Below are 19,197 nucleotides of genomic sequence, written 5' to 3' on the forward strand. Positions count from 1 at the left end.
GAAGGACGTGTAAAACATTGCACTCGTCGTAAAGCGTAAACGGAGCGATTTATCTGACGTCCAAAAAGGGCATGATTATTGGCTTTCGGAAGGGTGACAGCATTTCCGAAACGGCTAAGTCTGTAAACTGCTTACGTGACACCACGGCTATAGTATAACGTGCATGACAAAATGGTGCCATCCAACACGATGGGTGATCTCGTCATTCTGAGAGGCGCAATGGGTCAGAGCAAGTATGCAGTTATCAAAAAAAAAATGGCTCTGAGCACTATGGGACTCAACATCTTAGGTCATAAGTCCCCTAGAACTTAGAACTACTTAAACCTAACTAACCTAACGACATCACACACACCCATGCCCGAGGCAGGATTCGAACCTGCGACCGTAGCAGTCCCGCGGTTCCGGACTGCGGCACCAGAACCGCTAGACCACCGCGGCCGGCAATGCAGTTATCCTTGGGAGCCATGTCCACCCTACATGCAGTTAGCTTTTTCCTCAGCACGATGGCATCTACCAGCAGGACAATGCATCGTGGCGCACACCTCGCAATGTACATGCCTCGTTCGAAGAGCGTCAGGATGCATTTACCGTACCCTACTAGCCACCAAATTCCCCGGAGTTTAAACCCAATCGAGAGAAGTCTCTGCACGTCCATCTTTTCAGAAATGGTTGCGGGACTCGGCTGTTCGCTACAGGGTGTCAAATCAAACACCTATCAGCCCTCTAATCTCCAAACTTATTTTGTTTGGCTACCAGTTTCGACCATATACTACGCCATCTTCAGGTCCCTCGGTTGTGGTAAAAATAGGGTCCAGCACTCAGTTACTGGTATCTTTAGATTTCTGCTTGCTATAGTGATCGCTATAGCAAGCAGAAATCTAAAGATACCAGTAACTGGGTGCTGGACCCTATGTCTGCCAGAACCAAGTAGGAATCTTCCTACATGTCGATCGGAGGCCTTTAGGTGACGCACGAAGAGCCCATTGGAAGCCTGAGGGATCCCCGCGGCTCGGCACCCACTTCGTGACGTCACGCAGGCTATCTGTCAGTGGTATCCTGTAGGCTCATGGAGGTAAAAATAAGAGGAGTTGTCACGACGTCACAAACTTGAAGCCGACCCAAGTGAAGATCCGCCTTGTTATCTACCCCAAAACATTCGCTTTTGGTGATTTTATTCCGTGTAGTCGCGAAGTGTTTTGATAAAAAATGCCGGCTTGCGTCACTTACGGGTGTACTAATCGTTCTGATTGTAGTCTAAAGTTGAAACAAATCACATTTCATTCGTAAGTGGACTTATTTAACCGCTATTTTCTTATACATACTTGAAATTCTGATGAACTGTTAAGTTTTAGAGTATGGTTTTATTTCTGTGATTTGACTTTAGATTTCCTATGAGTCCAACGCGAAGAGCTCTCTGGAGGTGAGCAATGCACTTGGTTTTCAGTGTTTGCTTATTCCCAAGTAACTGGAAAGTCCTGGCAAGAAATATCCTGAAAATGGGGACTATTGTTTTACAATGCGATAATTTAATATAAAAGTAATGTAACTACAAGTAGTTAATTAAATCTTCAATAAAATGTGTGGAACACCTGTTACAGTGCTTAAATTATAAGTACTTAAAGGGTTAAATATCTGTTAAATTAAAGTTCCCTATCTAAGTCCAGGATATTTAGATCATTACATTAATCACTGTGTTGTCATGTTACCCTGTAAATTGCTGTTATTTGCCACACTGAATGTCACTTGGTAGGTACAATTTAACAACGAAGCAGATGTGTAAACTACAATGGGTCTGACAATCTTTTCCTTCGTGATTTGACGAATCTTTGTTGACATGGCAGCTGGCTTGTTTATATCATCTCTGCATACATCTATGGGATACCAGAGGAAATAAGGTAAGTTTTGTAGTGTTGGCAGAAGAGCCAACACTGTGGGGCAAGAGGAGGCCGAAATGCACGCGTCAACTCACGCAGGTTTGCTTAGGTCTGAAACAGGATACGTAATGAATGCTATAAAGAAAAGTACGTAGCTGCTGGAATACTTAACTTTAATCCATCATTTGTATACAGCATTCTTGATGATACAAGTGAGACTCTCTCTAGAAATGGTTAATGGCGCCTTGCTAGGTCGTAGCCATGGACTTAGCTGAAGGCTATTCTAACTATCTCTCGGCAAATGAGAGAAAGGCTTCGTCAGTGTAGTCGCTAGCAAAGTCGTCCGTACAACTGGGGCCGAGTGCTAGTAAGTCTCTCAAGACCTGCCGTGTGGTGGCGCTCGGTCTGCAATTACTGACCGTGGCGACACGCGGGTCCGACATGTACTAATGGACCGCGGCCGATTTAAAGCTACCACCTAGCAAGTGTGGTGTCTGGCGGTGACACCACAAGTTTCTTGCAAACTTGAACATTTAAAATTTTCATTTGACTTGAAAATGCAACGAATACAAATCGGTGCCTCTAAACTATCAATAACTGATTTTGGAGTTCTGGCTTTATCAATTAGGCAACGGCCTTGCCGCAGTGGATTCACCGGTTCCCGTGAGATCACCGAAGTTAAGCGCTGTCGGGCGTGGTCGGCACTTGGATGGGTGACCATCCGGGCCGCCATGCGCTGTTGCCATTTTTCGGGGTGCACTCAGCCTCGTGATGCCAATTGAGGAGCTACTCGACCGAACAGTAGCAGCTTCGGTCAAGAATACCATCATAACGACCGGGATAGGGGTGTGCTGACCCTACGCCCCTCCTGTCCGCATCCTCCACGGAGGATGACACGGCGGTCGGATGGTCCCAATAGGCCACTCGTGGCCTGAAAACGGAGTGTGTGGCTTTATCAATTATCGACACAAACACAATGAAAGCGAACAGAAATGGATTACGAAAGCACGCTTTTCGTAGCACATACTTCTCGGTTATTCGAAGTGTATAAACAAAGAGGAATTACAATACTGGGGCCACAAGCGTCATACTTACGTGTCGTATTACTGTATCGAATACGCATTTCAGACCATAAAAAACGGTTGGAGTTGCGTTCCTTATGCTGTTGTTCAATAAAACAGTGTGACATTTACTGTATAAAATACAGGGTGTTACGAAAAGGTACGGCCAAACTTTCAGGAAACATTCCTCACACACAAAGAAAGAAAATATGTTATGTGGACATGTGTCCGGAAACGCTTACTTTCCATGTTAGAGCTCATTTTATTACTTCTCTTCAAATCACATTAATCATGCAATGGAAACACACAGCAACAGAACGTACCAGCGTGACTTCAAACGCTTTGTTACAGGAAATGCTCAAAATGTCCTCCGTTAGCGGGGATACATGCATCCACCCTCCGTCGCATGGAATCCCTGATGCGCTGATGCAGCCCTGGAGAATGGCGTATCGTATCACAGCCGTCCACAATACGACCACGAAGAGTCTCTACATTTCGTACCGGGGTTGTATAGACGAGAGCTTTCAAATGCCCCCATTAATGAAAGTCAAGAGGGTTGAGGTCAGGAGAGCGTGGAGCCCATGGAACTGGTCCGCTTCTACCAATCCATCGGTCACCGAATCTGTTGTTGAGAAGCGTACGAACACTTCGACTGAAATGTGCAGGAGCTCCATCGTGCATGAACCACATGTTGTGTCGTACTTGTAAAGGCACATGTTCTAGCAGCACAGGTAGAGTATCCCGTATGAAATCATGATAACGTACTCCATTGAGCGTAGGTGCAAGAACATGGGGCCCAATCGAGACATCACCAACAATGCCTGCCCAAACGTTCACAGAAAATCTGTGTTGATGACGTGATTGCACAATTGCGTGCGGATTCCCGTCAGCCCACACATGTTGATTGTGAAAATTTACAATTTGATCACGTTGGAATGAAGCCTCATCCGTAAAGAGAACATTTGCACTGAAATGTGGATTTACACATTGTTGGATGAACCATTTGCAGAAGTGTACCCGTGGAGGCCAATCAGCTGCTGATAGTGCCTGCACACGCTGTACATGGTACGGAAACAACTGGTTCTCCCGTAGCACTCTCCATACAGAGACGTGGTCAACGTTACCTTGTACAGCAGCAACTTCTCTGACGCTGACATTAGGGTTATCGTCAACTGCACGAACAATTGCCTCGTCCATTGCAGGTGTCCTCGTCGTTCTAGGTCTTCACCAGTCGCGAGTCATAGGCTGGAATGTTCCGTGCTCCCTAAGACGCCGATCAATTGCTTCGAACGTCTTCCTGTCGGGACACCTTCGTCCTGGAAATCTGTCTCGATACAAACGTACCGCGGCACGGCTATTGCCCCGTGCTAATCCATACATCAAACGGGCATCTGCCGACTCCGCACTTCTAAACATTGCACTGACTGCAAAACCACGTTCGTGATGAACACTAACCTGTCGATGCTACGTACTGATGTGCCTGATGTTAGTAGTGTAGAGCAATGAGTCGCATGTCAATACAAGCACCGAAGTCAACATTACCTTCCTTCAATTGGGCCAACTGGCGGTGAATCGAGGAAGTACAGTACATACTGACGAAACTAAAATGAGCTCTAACATGGAAATAAGCGTTTCCGGACACATGTCCACATAGCATCTTTTCTTTATTTGTGTGTGAGGAATGTTTCCTGAAAGTTTGGCGGTATCGTTTTGTAACACCCTGCAAATATCGCGTGCACAAGACAGAAATAACAAACGAGAAGGAATTGTACACATGCTAATGTTTTGGGGGATCGAAGATGGCGGCAGGCCCCTCCCACTGGCTTACAGCGTAAGTCTGTAGCGCCGTCTCCCCTAATTCTACCTCCGTGTGTAGGCTACGGTACAGTACCTGCGCGCTGCGGTAAGTGGCGGAGCGTGCTTCCGGCGGCGCGGGCGGTCTGCGGGCGACTGGTGCTCGCCGTCTCCCGGCAGGTGACGCGGGGCCGCCCGTGTCCTCGGCGGGCGAGTGACGTGGACAGCGCGCCGCCGGCTCGGGTTACCCAGGGGCGGGGGCTCGGCTGACACCCACGCGTGTGTAGCGGTACCCCCTCTCCGCTCTGTCGCTCTTCGGCTACCTGTCCGCGCCTCCCGGTCTTGCGTCACTCTCCGCAACCTTTTCATCAGTCAGCACCGCCCGTCGTCTCGACACGATGAGCGATCCTCTATCACAAGGGGAGGTCTGATATGGGGTTCACCAGTTTTGACCAAGTTTTTAAAGCACGTTCCGTGTTCAAAATAAAGAGACCCGTGATTCGGCTTTTTGATAGACACTCCCTGAACCGTAATTTTACTTTCAAAATACACTCCTGGAAATTAAAATAAGAACACCGTGAATTCATTGTCCCAGGAAGGGGAAACTTTATTGACACATTCCTGGGGTCAGATACATCACATGATCACACTGACAGAACCACAGGCACATAGACACAGGCAACAGAGCATGCACAATGTCGGCACTAGTACAGTGTATATCCACCTTTCGCAGCAATGCAGGCTGCTATTCTCCCATGGAGACGATCGTAGAGATGCTGGATGTAGTCCTGTGGAACGGCTTGCCATGCCATTTCCACCTGGCGCCTCAGCTGGACCAGCGTTCGTGCTGGACGTGCAGACCGCGTGAGACGACGCTTCATCCAGTCCCAAACATGCTCAATGGGGGACAGATCCGGAGATCTTGCTGGCCGGGGTAGTTGACTTACACCTTCTAGAGCACGTTGGGTGGCACGGGATACATGCGGACGTGCATTGTCCTGTTGGAACAGCAAGTTCCCTTGCCGGTCTAGGAATGGTAGAACGATGGGTTCGATGACGGTTTGGATGTACCGTGCACTATTCAGTGTCCCCTCGACGATCACCAGTGGTGTACGGCCAGTGTAGGAGATCGCTCCCCACACCATGATGCCGGGTGTTGGCCCTGTGTGCCTCGGTCGTATGCAGTCCTGATTGTGGCGCTCACCTGCACGGCGCCAAACACGCATACGACCATCATTGGCACCAAGGCAGAAGCGACTCTCATCGCTGAAGACGACACGTCTCCATTCGTCCCTCCATTCACGCCTGTCGCGACGCCACTGTAGGCGGGCTGCACGATGTTGGGGCGTGAGCGGAAGACGGCCTAACGGTGTGCGGGACCGTAGCCCAGCTTCATGGAGACGGTTGCGAATGGTCCTCGCCGATACCCCAGGAGCAACAGTGTCCCTGATTTGCTAGGAAGTGGCGGTGCGGTCCCCTACGGCACTGCGTAGGATCCTACGGTCTTGGCGTGCATCCGTGCGTCGCTGCGGTCCGGTCCCAGGTCGACGGGCACGTGCACCTTCCGCCGACCACTGGCGACAACATCGATGTACTGTGGAGACCTCACGCCCCACGTGTTGAGCAATTCGGCGGTACGTCCACCCGGCCTCCCGCATGCCCACTATACGCTCTCGCTCAAAGTCCGTCAACTGCACATACGGTTCACGTCCACGCTGTCGCGGCATGCTACCAGTGTTAAAGACTGCGATGGAGCTCCGTATGCCACGGCAAACTGGCTGACACTGACGGCGGCGGTGCACAAATGCTGCGCAGCTAGCGCCATTCGACGGCCAACACCGCGGTTCCTGGTGTGTCCGCTGTGCCGTGCGTGTGATCATTGCTTGTACAGCCCTCTCGCAGTGTCCGGAGCAAGTATGGTGGGTCTGACACACCGGTGTCAATGTGTTCTTTTTTCCATTTCCAGGAGTGTATTTTCTTAAAGAATTTACGTTATTTACTAGCGTTTCACCAAGAACTTTAACACATTTAATCACACTAGGTGAGCGTGGAAGTAGTTGCCAGGAAGTCATCATCATCATCAGCCAATTCAATCATTAGATGATGTGGCCTCTTCGAGTCGTGGATTCAGGCAGGCTTTCAGCAGTCTTCTCCCAGTGTGACGGTCTTGGGCAGTTCTCTGCCAGGTGTCACCAGCGATCTTCTCGGTGTCTTTGTCCCGCCTGTCTGGTGGCCTTCCTCTAGGCCTCCGCTGCTCTCTCGGACTCCACTCCAGTACTAGCTTCGTCCACCTGTTGTCTTTTCTTCTTGCGACGTGGCCAGCCCACTGTCATTTCAAGGAGCCTACTCTCTCTAAGATGTCCTTAACCTTCGTCACAGACCGGATGTCATCTGCCCTTTTCCTATCCGTTCTTCTATAGCCCAGCAGTGATCTCTCCATAGCTCTCTGTGCTGTCCTAAGTTTCCCTTTTGTAAATGAGTTCAGTGTCCATGTCTCGCAGCCATACGTCATCACAGGAAGAATGCATTGATCAAATACTGCTTTCTTCAGATTTACTGGCATTTTTGATCTGAATACTTTTGAATTCTTCCGAAATGCTTGCCAGCCAAGCTTGATGCGTCGATAGATTTCTGGCCTTATGTCTCCCTTCATATTTATAATCTGGCCAAGGTAGACATATTCACTAACCTCTTCTAGTAGACTGTCCTTGGCTTTCACATCTCCATCTGGGACCCATTTGTTGGACATTACTTTTGTTTTGGAAAGGTTCATGTTGAAGCCAACCAGCTGACATTCCGATGCAAGATCTGTACCTAAGTTTTGTAGCTCTGCGAAGTCTTTGGTCAGTAAGGCAATATCATCAGCAAATCTCAAGTTGGTAAGCCTTCTTCCATTAATTCTAATTCCCTTACCTTCCCAGCTCAGCTTTGACATAGCCATTTCCATTACAGCAGAGAACAGTTTTGGGGAGATGGGATCGCCTTGCTTGACACCCCTCATCTTGCGGAATTCTTGAGTTGATTCGCCGATGTTAACATAAGCTGAAGAATTCTCTGATGGAAAATAAAATTACCTTTAACAAATGTGAATTTTATTCCTAAAAGCCTTTTCAAAAACAGATTTAAAATTACAATCAGATAGCGCCCTTTAAATATCAAGTTACAATTATTCAGAGGCAGAATAACAACAGAATAACAATTTTTTTTTTTTTACTGTAGGTGCCTTCGGGGCTGAGAACCTTGCCGCTCCCTTTTGACACGGCCGTAGTCACGGCCGCTCACAACGACCTCTGAAAACTACACTGGTGCAAATCTGCAACACACCATATTACTTTAAACTAAATTTTTTTAACAAATCACACAAACACATTGACTATTCACCCCGTAAGCGGGACGGAAATGGTACAAACACTCACACTAAGACATTATTTGCCACCAAAGTGCAATTTGTTATTAAAAGGGCTCTTACGGTGGAAGGCTGGCAACTTTATAAAAATGACTATTTAAATAAAACCCATGAAATTCAGACTTGCATAAAGTGTACAACGTGCTCTGCATTACACATATACCGCCTCGCAAAATGATAGGCGAGATAAAAACATACTTCAGGAATTCGGCCTTTACCTTAATTCTATAAATTCGTTAACACCGCATCCGACAAACATGACAGAGGCAGCTATTAACGTACAGCAGATTGACCGGGGGGGGGGGGGGGAGTTTACTAAACAACCCGAACCGCAGATTGCTCTAAACCTCCCTAATTCCACAAGGAAAAAACAGACCACCCAATTTATAAACAACCACCTTCCCGCGGGTGGGCGAACGGAGAAAAATGGTGGGACGACCCCAAAACAAAGCCGCTGGTGACCTCACCAAGAAAACAAGTATAATTTAACAAGTAAATGAAACATCTCCAACCACTTAACTTCTAATAAAGTGCGATTTCTCGAGAAAACCTGGCGCAGCACCCCCAAATCGCTCTCCCGAACCGTCCGCTGCCAGCCTCCTCAACGGACGCAGGAAGGCGCGCCGATCTCCCGTCTCACGGCGTCGCAGCTCGCCCCGGCCAGACCGATGTCGTGAGTTGACTCCTGTTGCTCTCGTGTGAACCGCGAAGCCACTACCCCTCGCTATACGGCGTTGCCCACTGGACTCACGTGGCGACCTCACATGCGCCGACGCTCAAGGCGGACAAGTCATCTCGTGTCTCAAGTGCGCGACCGACCAACCCACCGATCCAACCGCCAATGACCATTGCTTGAGCAAACTCGAGCAGACTGGTGGCCTAACGCGCAGACTCAGATGCAGGAACTAAGCCCCCACTGGGCGACCACTCGCTGAGTTCTCTTACTGGTGGAGTGGAAAGACTCTCATTTTGCCTGCGTTAAAGGTTGATCCGAACGACAGCCATACCAGCACCCCGAACGACAGACTCTGCTTAACAAATGCGGACGAGAGACAGCCTAGCAAGCTGTGGACGAGAGACTGACCCAGACTGACTGACTGGCGAGCTCATAGCGCCCCTTAAATGCACGTGAACAGGCAACCTTACCCCTTTCCCACCAGAGGGAGACACCAAAGCTGCGATTGCCACAGCGGCGCCACCGCCAGAAACGGACGGCTACTGCTTCACACTACGCGCTGCGGCGCGCTCTTCAAAACAGCAATTTTTACCACGGCTCAACTCTCATACCCGCAGAGAAATTTCTCGATATCCGTGATACCGATGCCCACCAAAATCGTCGCATTGTAAGGGCAGCAGTGGCAGACCGACAGCTACCACAGCACACATAAGAGGGCTTGTTAGTCAAGATGCGTCAACACGAACTGCTGGGAATTGGTTATTTGGGTGGTGCTACGGTCACGGTCAAAACGAGGATAATGGAATGTAGTCGAATTAAGTCGGGTGATGCTGAGGGAATTAGATTAGGAAATGAGGCACTTAAAGTAGTAAAGAAGTTTTGCTATTTGGGAAGCAAAATAACTGATGATGGTCGAAGTAGAGAGGATATAAAATGTAGACTGGCAATGGCAAGGAAAGTGTTTCTGAAGAAGAGAAATTTGTTAACATCGAGTATAGATTTAAGTGCCAGGAAGTCGTTTCTGAAAGTATTTGTATGGAGTGTAGCCATGTATGGAAGTGAAACATGGACGGTAACTAGTTTGGACAAGAAGAGAATAGAAGCTTTCGAAATGTGGTGCTACAGAAGAATGCTGAAGATTAGATGGGTAGATCACAGAACTAATGAGGAAGTATTGAATAGGATTGGTGAGAAGAGAAGTTTGTGGCACAACTTGACCAGAAGAAGGGATCGCTTGGTAGGACATGTTCTGAGGCATCAAGGGATCACCAATTTAGTTTTGGAGGGCAGCGTGGAGGGTAAAAATCGTAGGGGGAGACCAAGAGATGGATACACTAAGCAGATTCAGAAGGATGTAGGTTGCAGTAGGTACTGGGAGATGAAGAAGCTTGCACAGGATAGAGTAGCATGGAGAGCTGCATCAAACCAGTCTCAGGACTGAAGACCACAACAACAACAAAAACGGTCACGCCCACCTCTAGCGTGCCTTCCACTCACACGACTACATGGATGTGCCTGACTCGACTGTTCCCATCAGAGGATCACTTGGAAGTTGGAATGGCGTGACGTGCTCTTCAGTAATGAAAGCAGATCCTGTCTGCACGGAAGTGATGACCGTTTGAGAGTACGACGTAAATCTGACGAACGCTGTCTCCTAGGGACACAATGGCCGCACCCCAGGCCTGGGATGCGACAAGCTACGACTCTCGTTCACCTTCGGTGTTTGCGGAGGGGGCGCTAAGCAGCACTCGGTAGGTGCACAATGTTGTTAGGGTCGTTCTTTTGCCCTTCTGGCAAGAGGAAGTGGTGTAGCGATTGCACGCTCTAGCCTTGTATATCAGTTACACAACCAGTTTGTAGTTGCAACACCTCTTTATTGATTATACACACACAAGAATTCGTGAGCAGTAACAATCAATTAACAACATTTGCATGTCAAGGCCCTATGCACAATTACACTGCTGGCCATTAAAATTGCTACACCACGAACATGACGTGCTACAGATGCGAAAATTAACCGACAGGAAGAAGATGCTGTGATATGCTTTTCAGAGCATTCACACAAGGTTGGCGCCGGGGGCGACACCTACAACGTGCTGACACGAGGAAAGTTTCCAACCTATTTCTCACACACAAACAGCAGTTGACCGGCGTTGCCTGGTGAAACGTTGTTGTGATGCCTCGTGTAAGGAGCAGAAATGCGTACCATCACGTTTCCGACTTTGATAAAGGTCGTATTGTAGCCCATTGCAATTGCGGTTTATCGTATCGCGACATTTCTGCTCGCTATGGTCGAGATCCAATGACTGTTAGCAGAATATGGAATCGGTGGGTTCAGGAGGGTAATACGGAACGCCGTCCTGGATCCCAACGGCCTGGTATCACTGGCAGTCGAAATGACAGGCATCTTATCCGCATGGCTGTAACGGATCGTGCAGCCACGTCTTGATACCTGAGTCAACAGATGGGGACGTTTGCAAGACAAGAACCATGTGCACGAACAGTTCGACGACCCTTGCAGCAACATGAACTATCGGCTCGAACACCATGGATGCAGTTACGCTTGACGCTGCATCGCAGACAGGAGCGCCTGCGATGGTGTACTCAACGACGAACCTGGGTGCACGAATGGGAAAACGTCATTTCTTCGGATGAATCCTGGTTCTGTTTACAGAATCATGATCGTCGCAACCGTGTTTGGCGACATCGCAGTGAACGCACATTGGAAGAGTGTATTCGTCATCGCATACTGGCATATCACCTGGGGTGATGGTATGGGGTGCCACTGGCTACACGTCTCGGTCACCTCTTGTTCGCATTGACGGCACTTTGAACAGTGGACGTTCCATTTCAGATGTGTTACGACCGTGGCTCTACCCTTCATTCGATCCCTACGAAACCCTACATTTCAGCAGGATAATGCACGACCGCATGTTGCAGGTCCTGTACGAGCCGTTCTGGAGACAGAAAATGTTCGACTGCTGCCCTGGCCAGCACATTCTCCAGATTTCTCACCAATTGAAAACGTCTGGTCAATAGTGGCCCAGCAGCTGATTTGTCGCATTACGCCAGTCACTACTCTTGATGAACTGTGGTATCGTGTTGAAGCTGCACGGGCAGCTGAACCTGTACACGCCATACAAGCTATGTTTGACTCAATGCCCAGGCGTATGAAGGCCGTTATTACGGCCAGAGGTGGTTGTTCTGGGTACTGATTTCTCAGGATCTGTGCACCCAAATGGCGTGAAAATATAATCACATGTCAGTTCTAGTATAATATATTTGTCCAATGAACACCCGTTTATCATCTGCATTTCTTCTTGGTGTAGCAATTTTAATGTCCAATAGTGTATTTGTACTGGAGATATCAGAGTTGGCCTCTCTAGTTGAACTAGTACAGTGTCGGAACCACTAACAAAAGAAAGAAAGTCTAGTTATGTGCAACAACATGCCGTGCCTCCTGGCGGACATATTCGTGAACCATTTAGAAAATAAAGTTTTTGTGTGGAAAAATAAACTAACTGAAAAATTGTTTACAACAGCACGAGATTTTACTCCTATTTGATGATAGTAAAGATAAAAAATAATAATGGCGTGTGACGAGGGCCTCCTATCGGGTAGACCGCGAGCAGGAAAGATGAACTTCTTGCATTATTCATTTCGCTCCATAACAAAGTAACCGGTGAAAACAGAAAATGAGACGGACCGTAGAGTTCTTGTAATTCACAGTTGTTAATGAAGAGCAAGAACATAGTTTTACCATTTACAGGAACCCAGCCTACACTGACATTAACAAAACATGAATCATCACACCCAACAAACACACACAATTACGATGCACTTAGATCCATGAAGAACTGGGTACTGACGTTAACTTTAGAACCGAAAGCACTAGCATAAGAGACAGATATTATCAAAGCAACTGCGATACATAAAATCAACGGAAAAAATATCGAACGTTCACCAGTCAATTCAGCTAACTCTAAATATAGATAAATGTAAATTAATACAGATGACTAGGAAAAAGAATCCCGTTATGTTTGAATACTACACTAGTAGTGTAGCGCTTGACACAGTCACGTCGATTAAATATTTGGGCGTACCACTGCAGAGCGATATGAAGTGGGACAAGCATGTAACGGCAGTTGTGGGGAAGGCGGATGGTCGTCTTCGGTTCATTGGTAGAATTTTGGGAAGATGTTGTTCATCTGTAAAGGAGACCGCTTATAAAACACAAATACGACCTATTCTTGAGTACTGCTCGAGCGTTTGGGATCCCTATCAGGTCGGATTGAGGGAGGACATAGAAGCAATTCAGAGGCGGGCTGCTAGATTTGTTACTGGTAGGTTTGATCATCACGCGAGTGTTACGGAAATGCTTCAGGAACTCGGGTGGGAGTCTCTAGAGGAAAGGAGACGTTCTTTTCGTGAATAGCTACTGAGGAAATTTAGAGAACCAGTATTTGAGGCTGACTGCAGTACAATTTTACTGCCGCCAACTTATATTTAACGGGAAGACCACAAAGGTAAGATAAGAGAAATTAGGGCTCGTACAGAGGCATATAGGCAGTCATTTTTTCCTCGTTCTGTTTGGGAGTGGAACAGGGAGAGAAGATGCTAGTTGTGGTACGAGGTACCCTCCGCCACGCACCGTATGGTGGATTGGGGAGTATGTATGTAGATGTAGATGTAGAGAACGAAATCAGACTGTGTACAGAGTAGAGACACTTCGACTGTCAAAATGTTTATAGCAAATTGTGCAAGTTGGCACCCTTAAATTATTCTTGGAACCGAGTGCTGGATTAAACCCGAAGCAGAAAGCTCCGAAATATTTAGTGACCGGTGCAGCCTATATCGAAAAGACAGATCAGACGCCGTAGGAGGAGGGGGGTGGGGAGGGGGCGTTCATTGCTGTTCCTAAAGGTTGCAGTGAGACAATGAACGCATCCAGTGCTTTGTATAAAGTGCAGACGTGACGCCGCCATTTGCAAGAACCTGGGTTATGTTGTTGTTCGAGTTCGTGTTGCAAATGAATTTTATCTGTTTTTGCATGTCGAAACAGGTGAACAGAGTACTTTTCAGCATCGGTTTGTATTGTTAAAGATAAGGACTAATATTGTGAAACTGGTATTAATATTGAAAGCCGCCTTGTTTCTCCTAAACTGGATCGCTCGATAAAAGCCTGTCTCGTGCGGCCTCGGATATGACTTAGACCTTCTACGCCCTGCTCCCGTAACTAGGTCTCGCTCAGGAACGTGATCTTTGCTACCTTGTACGTCAATCGGACGAATTACGTAAGATATGCTGCATTAACGGCCTAGTACAATGGTTATTAAGAGATGTATTTCCGATGCGCGACGGATATTGACAATATAAATTAACAAAGTACTGTATTGCGAAAATGGTAGTAGGGGAAAATAATGTTGTGAGCACTGCAATAAGTTCAAAAATGGCTCTGAGCACTATGGGACTCGACATCTTAGGTCATAAGTCCCCTAGAACTTAGAACTACTTAAACCTAACTAACCTAAGGACAGCACACACACCCATGCCCGAGGCAGGATTCGAACCTGCGACCGTAGCAGTCCCGCGATTCCGGACTGCAGCGCCAGAACCGCTAGACCACCGCGGCCGGCCTGCAATAAGTGATTCTAATTCGCGCAACGCCTAGCTTTCTTCTAACCCTAGCGGTACTAACACATTTTCCGTAATGCGCGTTGCCAAGAAGAAGGTACTTTACGAGCACTCTAAAAAAAGTTTAAAAAATTGTTAATTGTAGTTAACTCAGAAGCATACTGTTTAAAGAAGTACTGATGTATAAGTAGGATCCACAGTTGGAAAATATATTTTACCACGCCCTAGGCGATAACGTGTACTACCAAGATGGGGGTTCTTTATCATCATCACAAAAAAAATTAATTAAATTTAGTTCATATTTGTTGACCTTTAGTTACAACATACGTTTTAAAGACATTTTAATGTGTAAGTAAGGTCCTTAACCAGAAAATGTTGAATCATTGTGGAAAGTGACATCTACTACTTACATTTTAATATTTTGGTTCAGTTCAACTGCAAAATTTAAAACAATTATGGAATCTGGTAAAAGAATTCATTAAAAACAACATTTTTCAAAATTACATGGTAACTGAAACTTCCTTGCAGATTAAAACTGTGTGCGGGACCTTTGCCTTTCGCGTGCAAGTCCTCTACCAGCTGAGCTACCCAAGCACGACACACGCCCCGTCCTCACAGCTTTACTTCTGCCAGGACGGGGCGTGAGTCGCGCTTGGGTAGCTCACCTGTAGAGCAAGGGTCCCGAGTTCGCGTCTCGGTCGGGCACACAGTTTTAATCTGCCAGGAAGTTTCATATCAGCGCACACTCCCCTGCAGAGTGAAAAATCTCATTCTGGAAACATCCCTCAGGCTATGGCTAAGCCATGTCTCCGCAATATCCTTACTTTCAGGAGTGCTAGTTCTGCAAGGTTCGCAGGAGAGCTTGTGCAAAGTTTGGAAGGTAGGAGACGAAGTACTGGCAGAAGCAAAGCTGTGGGGACGGGTCGTGAGTCGTGTTTGGGTAGCTCAGCTGGTAGAGAACTTGCACGCGAAAGACAAAGGTCCCGAGTTCGAGTCTCGGTCGGGCACACAGTTTTAATCTGCCAGGAAGTTTCGTATCAGCGCACACTCCACTGCAGAGTGAAAATCTCATTCTGGATACATAGTAACTGACTAGATTAATACATTTCCAAAAGGTGGGTATGAAGTATCCCCGTCCTTGGCATAGCAGGGATTAATAATACTCAATATCTGTGGAGGTATGTACTGTCTATGTAACTAAATGAAGGTGGTTTGTTTATTGCCATACGCGTTTCACTTCTTGTAATTGAGAAGCATCATGAGTGGCGATTTCCAGCGCTGTTAACACATGTGTGTGCTCCTGGAGATGTATTTGCTAGTTTTCACACCCCAGCCCGCCAATTTCTGGCGTTCTTTCATCCACATTAGTCACATCGCATGTTTCACTTTCACTTGGTGATCGACATATATGTGTTAAAACACATGTGTTAACACCGCTGGAAATCGGCACTGATGATGCTTCCCAAATAAAAGAAGCGAAACGCATTCGTCAATAAACAAACCGCCTTCATTTAGTAGGATACCTACGCGAATTTAGAGCAACTAATGGGAAGACGGAAAACAGGTAAAAATGGCGATAATATACCCAGTGCTAATGCTCAGATCTTTCTCTTTTTGGGGGATTCAAGATGACTGGAGAGGTGCTTATTCATACCAAAGATCACGTGACTGATTTATTAATTAACACTGTAAACGAAACCATTCCTACAGTCGCACAAAATAACATTCGAAAACAATCTGAGATTTCACACAATAAAATTGACTCCTTAAGTAGAAACTCTCCGACAGAACACTGGAAAAAAATGGAAATGAGCGTTTGGCGTCATTAGCCGGAGGGGCCCTTACGGGGCAGATCCGGCCGCCTTGGTGCAGGTCTTACTACGAGGGCAGTTCAATAAGTAATGCAACACATTTTTTTTTCTCGGCCACTTTTGGTTGAAAAAACCGGAAATTTCTTGCGGAATATTTTCAAACATTCCCGCTTCGTCTCGTATAGTTTCATTGACTTCCGACAGGTGGCAGCGCTGTACGGAGCTGTTAAAATGGCGACTGTAACGGATGTGCGTTGCAAACAACGGGCAGTGATCGAGTTTCTTTTGGCGGAAAACCAGGGCATCTCAGATATTCATAGGCGCTTGCAGAATGTCTACGGTGATCTGGCAGTGGACAAAAGCACGGTGAGTCGTTGGGCAAAGCGTGTGTCATCATCGCCGCAAGGTCAAGCAAGACTGTCTGATCTCCCGCGTGCGGGCCGGCCGTGCACAGCTGTGACTCCTGCAATGACGGAGCGTGCGAACACACTCGTTCGAGATGATCGACGGATCACCATCAAACAACTCAGTGCTCAACTTGACATCTCTGTTGGTAGTGCTGTCACAATTGTTCACCAGTTGGGATATTCAAAGGTTTGTTCCCGCTGGGTCCCTCGTTGTCTAACCGAACACCATAAAGAGCAAAGGAGAACCATCTGTGCGGAATTGCTTGCTCGTCATGTGGCTGAGGGTGACAATTTCTTGTCAAAGATTGTTACAGGCGATGAAACATTGGTTCATCACTTCGAACCTGAAACAAAACGGCAATCAATGGAGTGGCGCCACACCCACTCCCCTACCAAGAAAAAGTTTAAAGCCATACCCTCAGCCGGTAAAGTCATGGTTACAGTCTTCTGGGACGCTGAAGGGGTTATTCTGTTCGATGTCCTTCCCCATGGTCAAACGATCAACTCTAAAGTGTATTGTGCTGCTCTTCAGAAATTGAAGAAACGACTTCAGCGTGTTCATAGGCACAAAAATCTGAACGAACTTCTCCTTCTTCATGACAACGCAAGACCTCACACAAGTCTTCGCACCCGAGAGGAACTCACAAAACTTCAGTGGACTGTTCTTCCTCATGCACCCTACAGCCCCGATCTCGCACCGTCGGATTTCCATATGTTTGGCCCAATGAAGGACGCAATCCGTGGGAGGCACTACGCGCATGATGAAGAAGTTATTGAGGCAGTACGACGTTGGCTCCGACATCGACCAGTGGAATGGTACCGTGCAGGCATACAGGCCCTCATTTCAAGGTGGCGTAAGGCCGTAGCATTGAATGGAGATTACGTTGAAAAATAGTGTTGTGTAGCTAAAAGATTGGGGAATAACCTGGTGTATTTCAATGCTGAATAAAACAACCCCTGTTTCAGAAAAAAAATGTTTTGCATTACTTATTGAACTGCCCTCGTACATTCGACGCCACATTGGACGACCTGCGCGCCGGATGGGGATGAAATGATGATGAAGACAGCACAACACCCAGTCCCTTAGCGGAGAAAATCCCCGACCCAGCCGGGAATCGAATCCAGGACCGTAGGACGGCAATCCGTCACGCTGACCACATTTTTTTATTGTTATCATTTTGTTCGTTGCATTTGTTCGGTGCGGATGTCCAGTGACACCCGTTCAAGTTCAGTGTTGAGCCGTTGACTCTGTTTTTTTTATTAGAGAGGGCAGCTAACCCTCTGAGCGGACACGCTGAGCTACCGTGTCGGCTACCACTCAGCTATCGGGGCGGACGACAGAAAAACTAAATGAAATGATTAAAAAAGGTACTGCCCACCTTAGGATCACGACAGTAGACTTGGCCACTGTTTCTATGTTTCGATACAGTGTATCGATACGTGGAACTGTTTCACTGTTTCGAAACTGCTATGTTTCACTGTTTCGAAACAGTGGTGTTTCATTCCGCACTGTGTCGGATAACGGGACCAGATTCGGTCTCGAGCCAGCCACAGAAACTGTATCGTTGTTTCAAAATAACGCTGTTTCAGTCCACTTGTGCTTGGACGGACTAACTGTATCGAAACAGTGATGGTTCATTTCACTTTGTCTCGGACGAGATTCGGGCACGGCACAGATACGGAAATACGTTTAACATACTACTTCATGAAACTCTTTCAAGAGTGTCGAGATCTTTTTGACACACAACGGCATGATGCTTAAGATTTCCGAAAATAAAGTTTCGTTTCTAATTGACTACTCTGTTCCGAAATGGCGTAATATATGCTTTATAAACACTAACAAACAATAAAATAAAGCACACTATTCGCATTCAAAATAATAAAAGTGTGAAAAACATTCAGTTAAATTACACATCTCCTATAAAATATGCTTCTCTGTTCATGTACAGTTATCACATTAAAAAAACTCAAGTAAACCTACAACATTTTGAATTAGAAAAGGCGTAGTGTGGCAGTTTTTAGACATATACGTAAATTGGATGTACTTTCAAGCAATGTGATTGACGGATCATTGATGTTGTAATGTTGAACGGGAAGGGCTGGGAAGCATGGTGGATTTATAGTAATGATTTGAAACACCTTGAGGGACAAAAATTTTTTTCTCTTATATTTCGTTTTTTTTTGTCGAATTATGTGGCTTTATTCATGAGTCTATGGTCAATGTGCCTATTCTCTACAATGTGTGCATGAATATTAGCAGGCCGGATATATATTACCCATACTAACGAAATTTGGGAATCCCAGTAGCGTATCCGTTGTTTCTGCAGTTTGTTCCCGCCTCCAGTACTATTACAAAACACAAACTGTTTCACTGTTTCGAAACAGCGTTTCGATACATTACATTGTATTGTTTCATTTGTTTCGAAACAGTTTTGTGTTTCAGTTTGCCCATCTCTACACGACAGGTACTAGAGAGGGAGAGTACACACGAATCATTCATTAACGGTCTACGCGTGCGTTCAGCTGTTCCAAGT

At 46.7% G+C, this 19,197-nt stretch overlaps 1 protein-coding gene and 1 pseudogene across 1 annotated transcript in view; one reads left to right on the forward strand and one right to left on the reverse strand.

The window, feature by feature from the left end:
* The window catches only part of LOC126109810 (carbonic anhydrase), a 214,348-nt gene extending 209,473 nt beyond the window's left edge, over positions 1-4,875 (reverse strand). Inside the window, exon 1 of the mRNA XM_049914870.1 lies at positions 4,827-4,875. The gene's annotated coding sequence lies outside the window, so the exon portion shown is untranslated. The remainder of the gene's footprint in view (positions 1-4,826) is intronic.
* LOC126110054 (5S ribosomal RNA) lies at positions 2,502-2,619 on the forward strand (annotated as a pseudogene).
* Positions 4,876-19,197: the final 14,322 nt, after the last annotated feature.

Source organism: Schistocerca cancellata, chromosome 12 (assembly GCF_023864275.1).
Source record: "Schistocerca cancellata isolate TAMUIC-IGC-003103 chromosome 12, iqSchCanc2.1, whole genome shotgun sequence".
Classification (NCBI taxonomy): domain Eukaryota; kingdom Metazoa; phylum Arthropoda; class Insecta; order Orthoptera; family Acrididae; genus Schistocerca; species Schistocerca cancellata.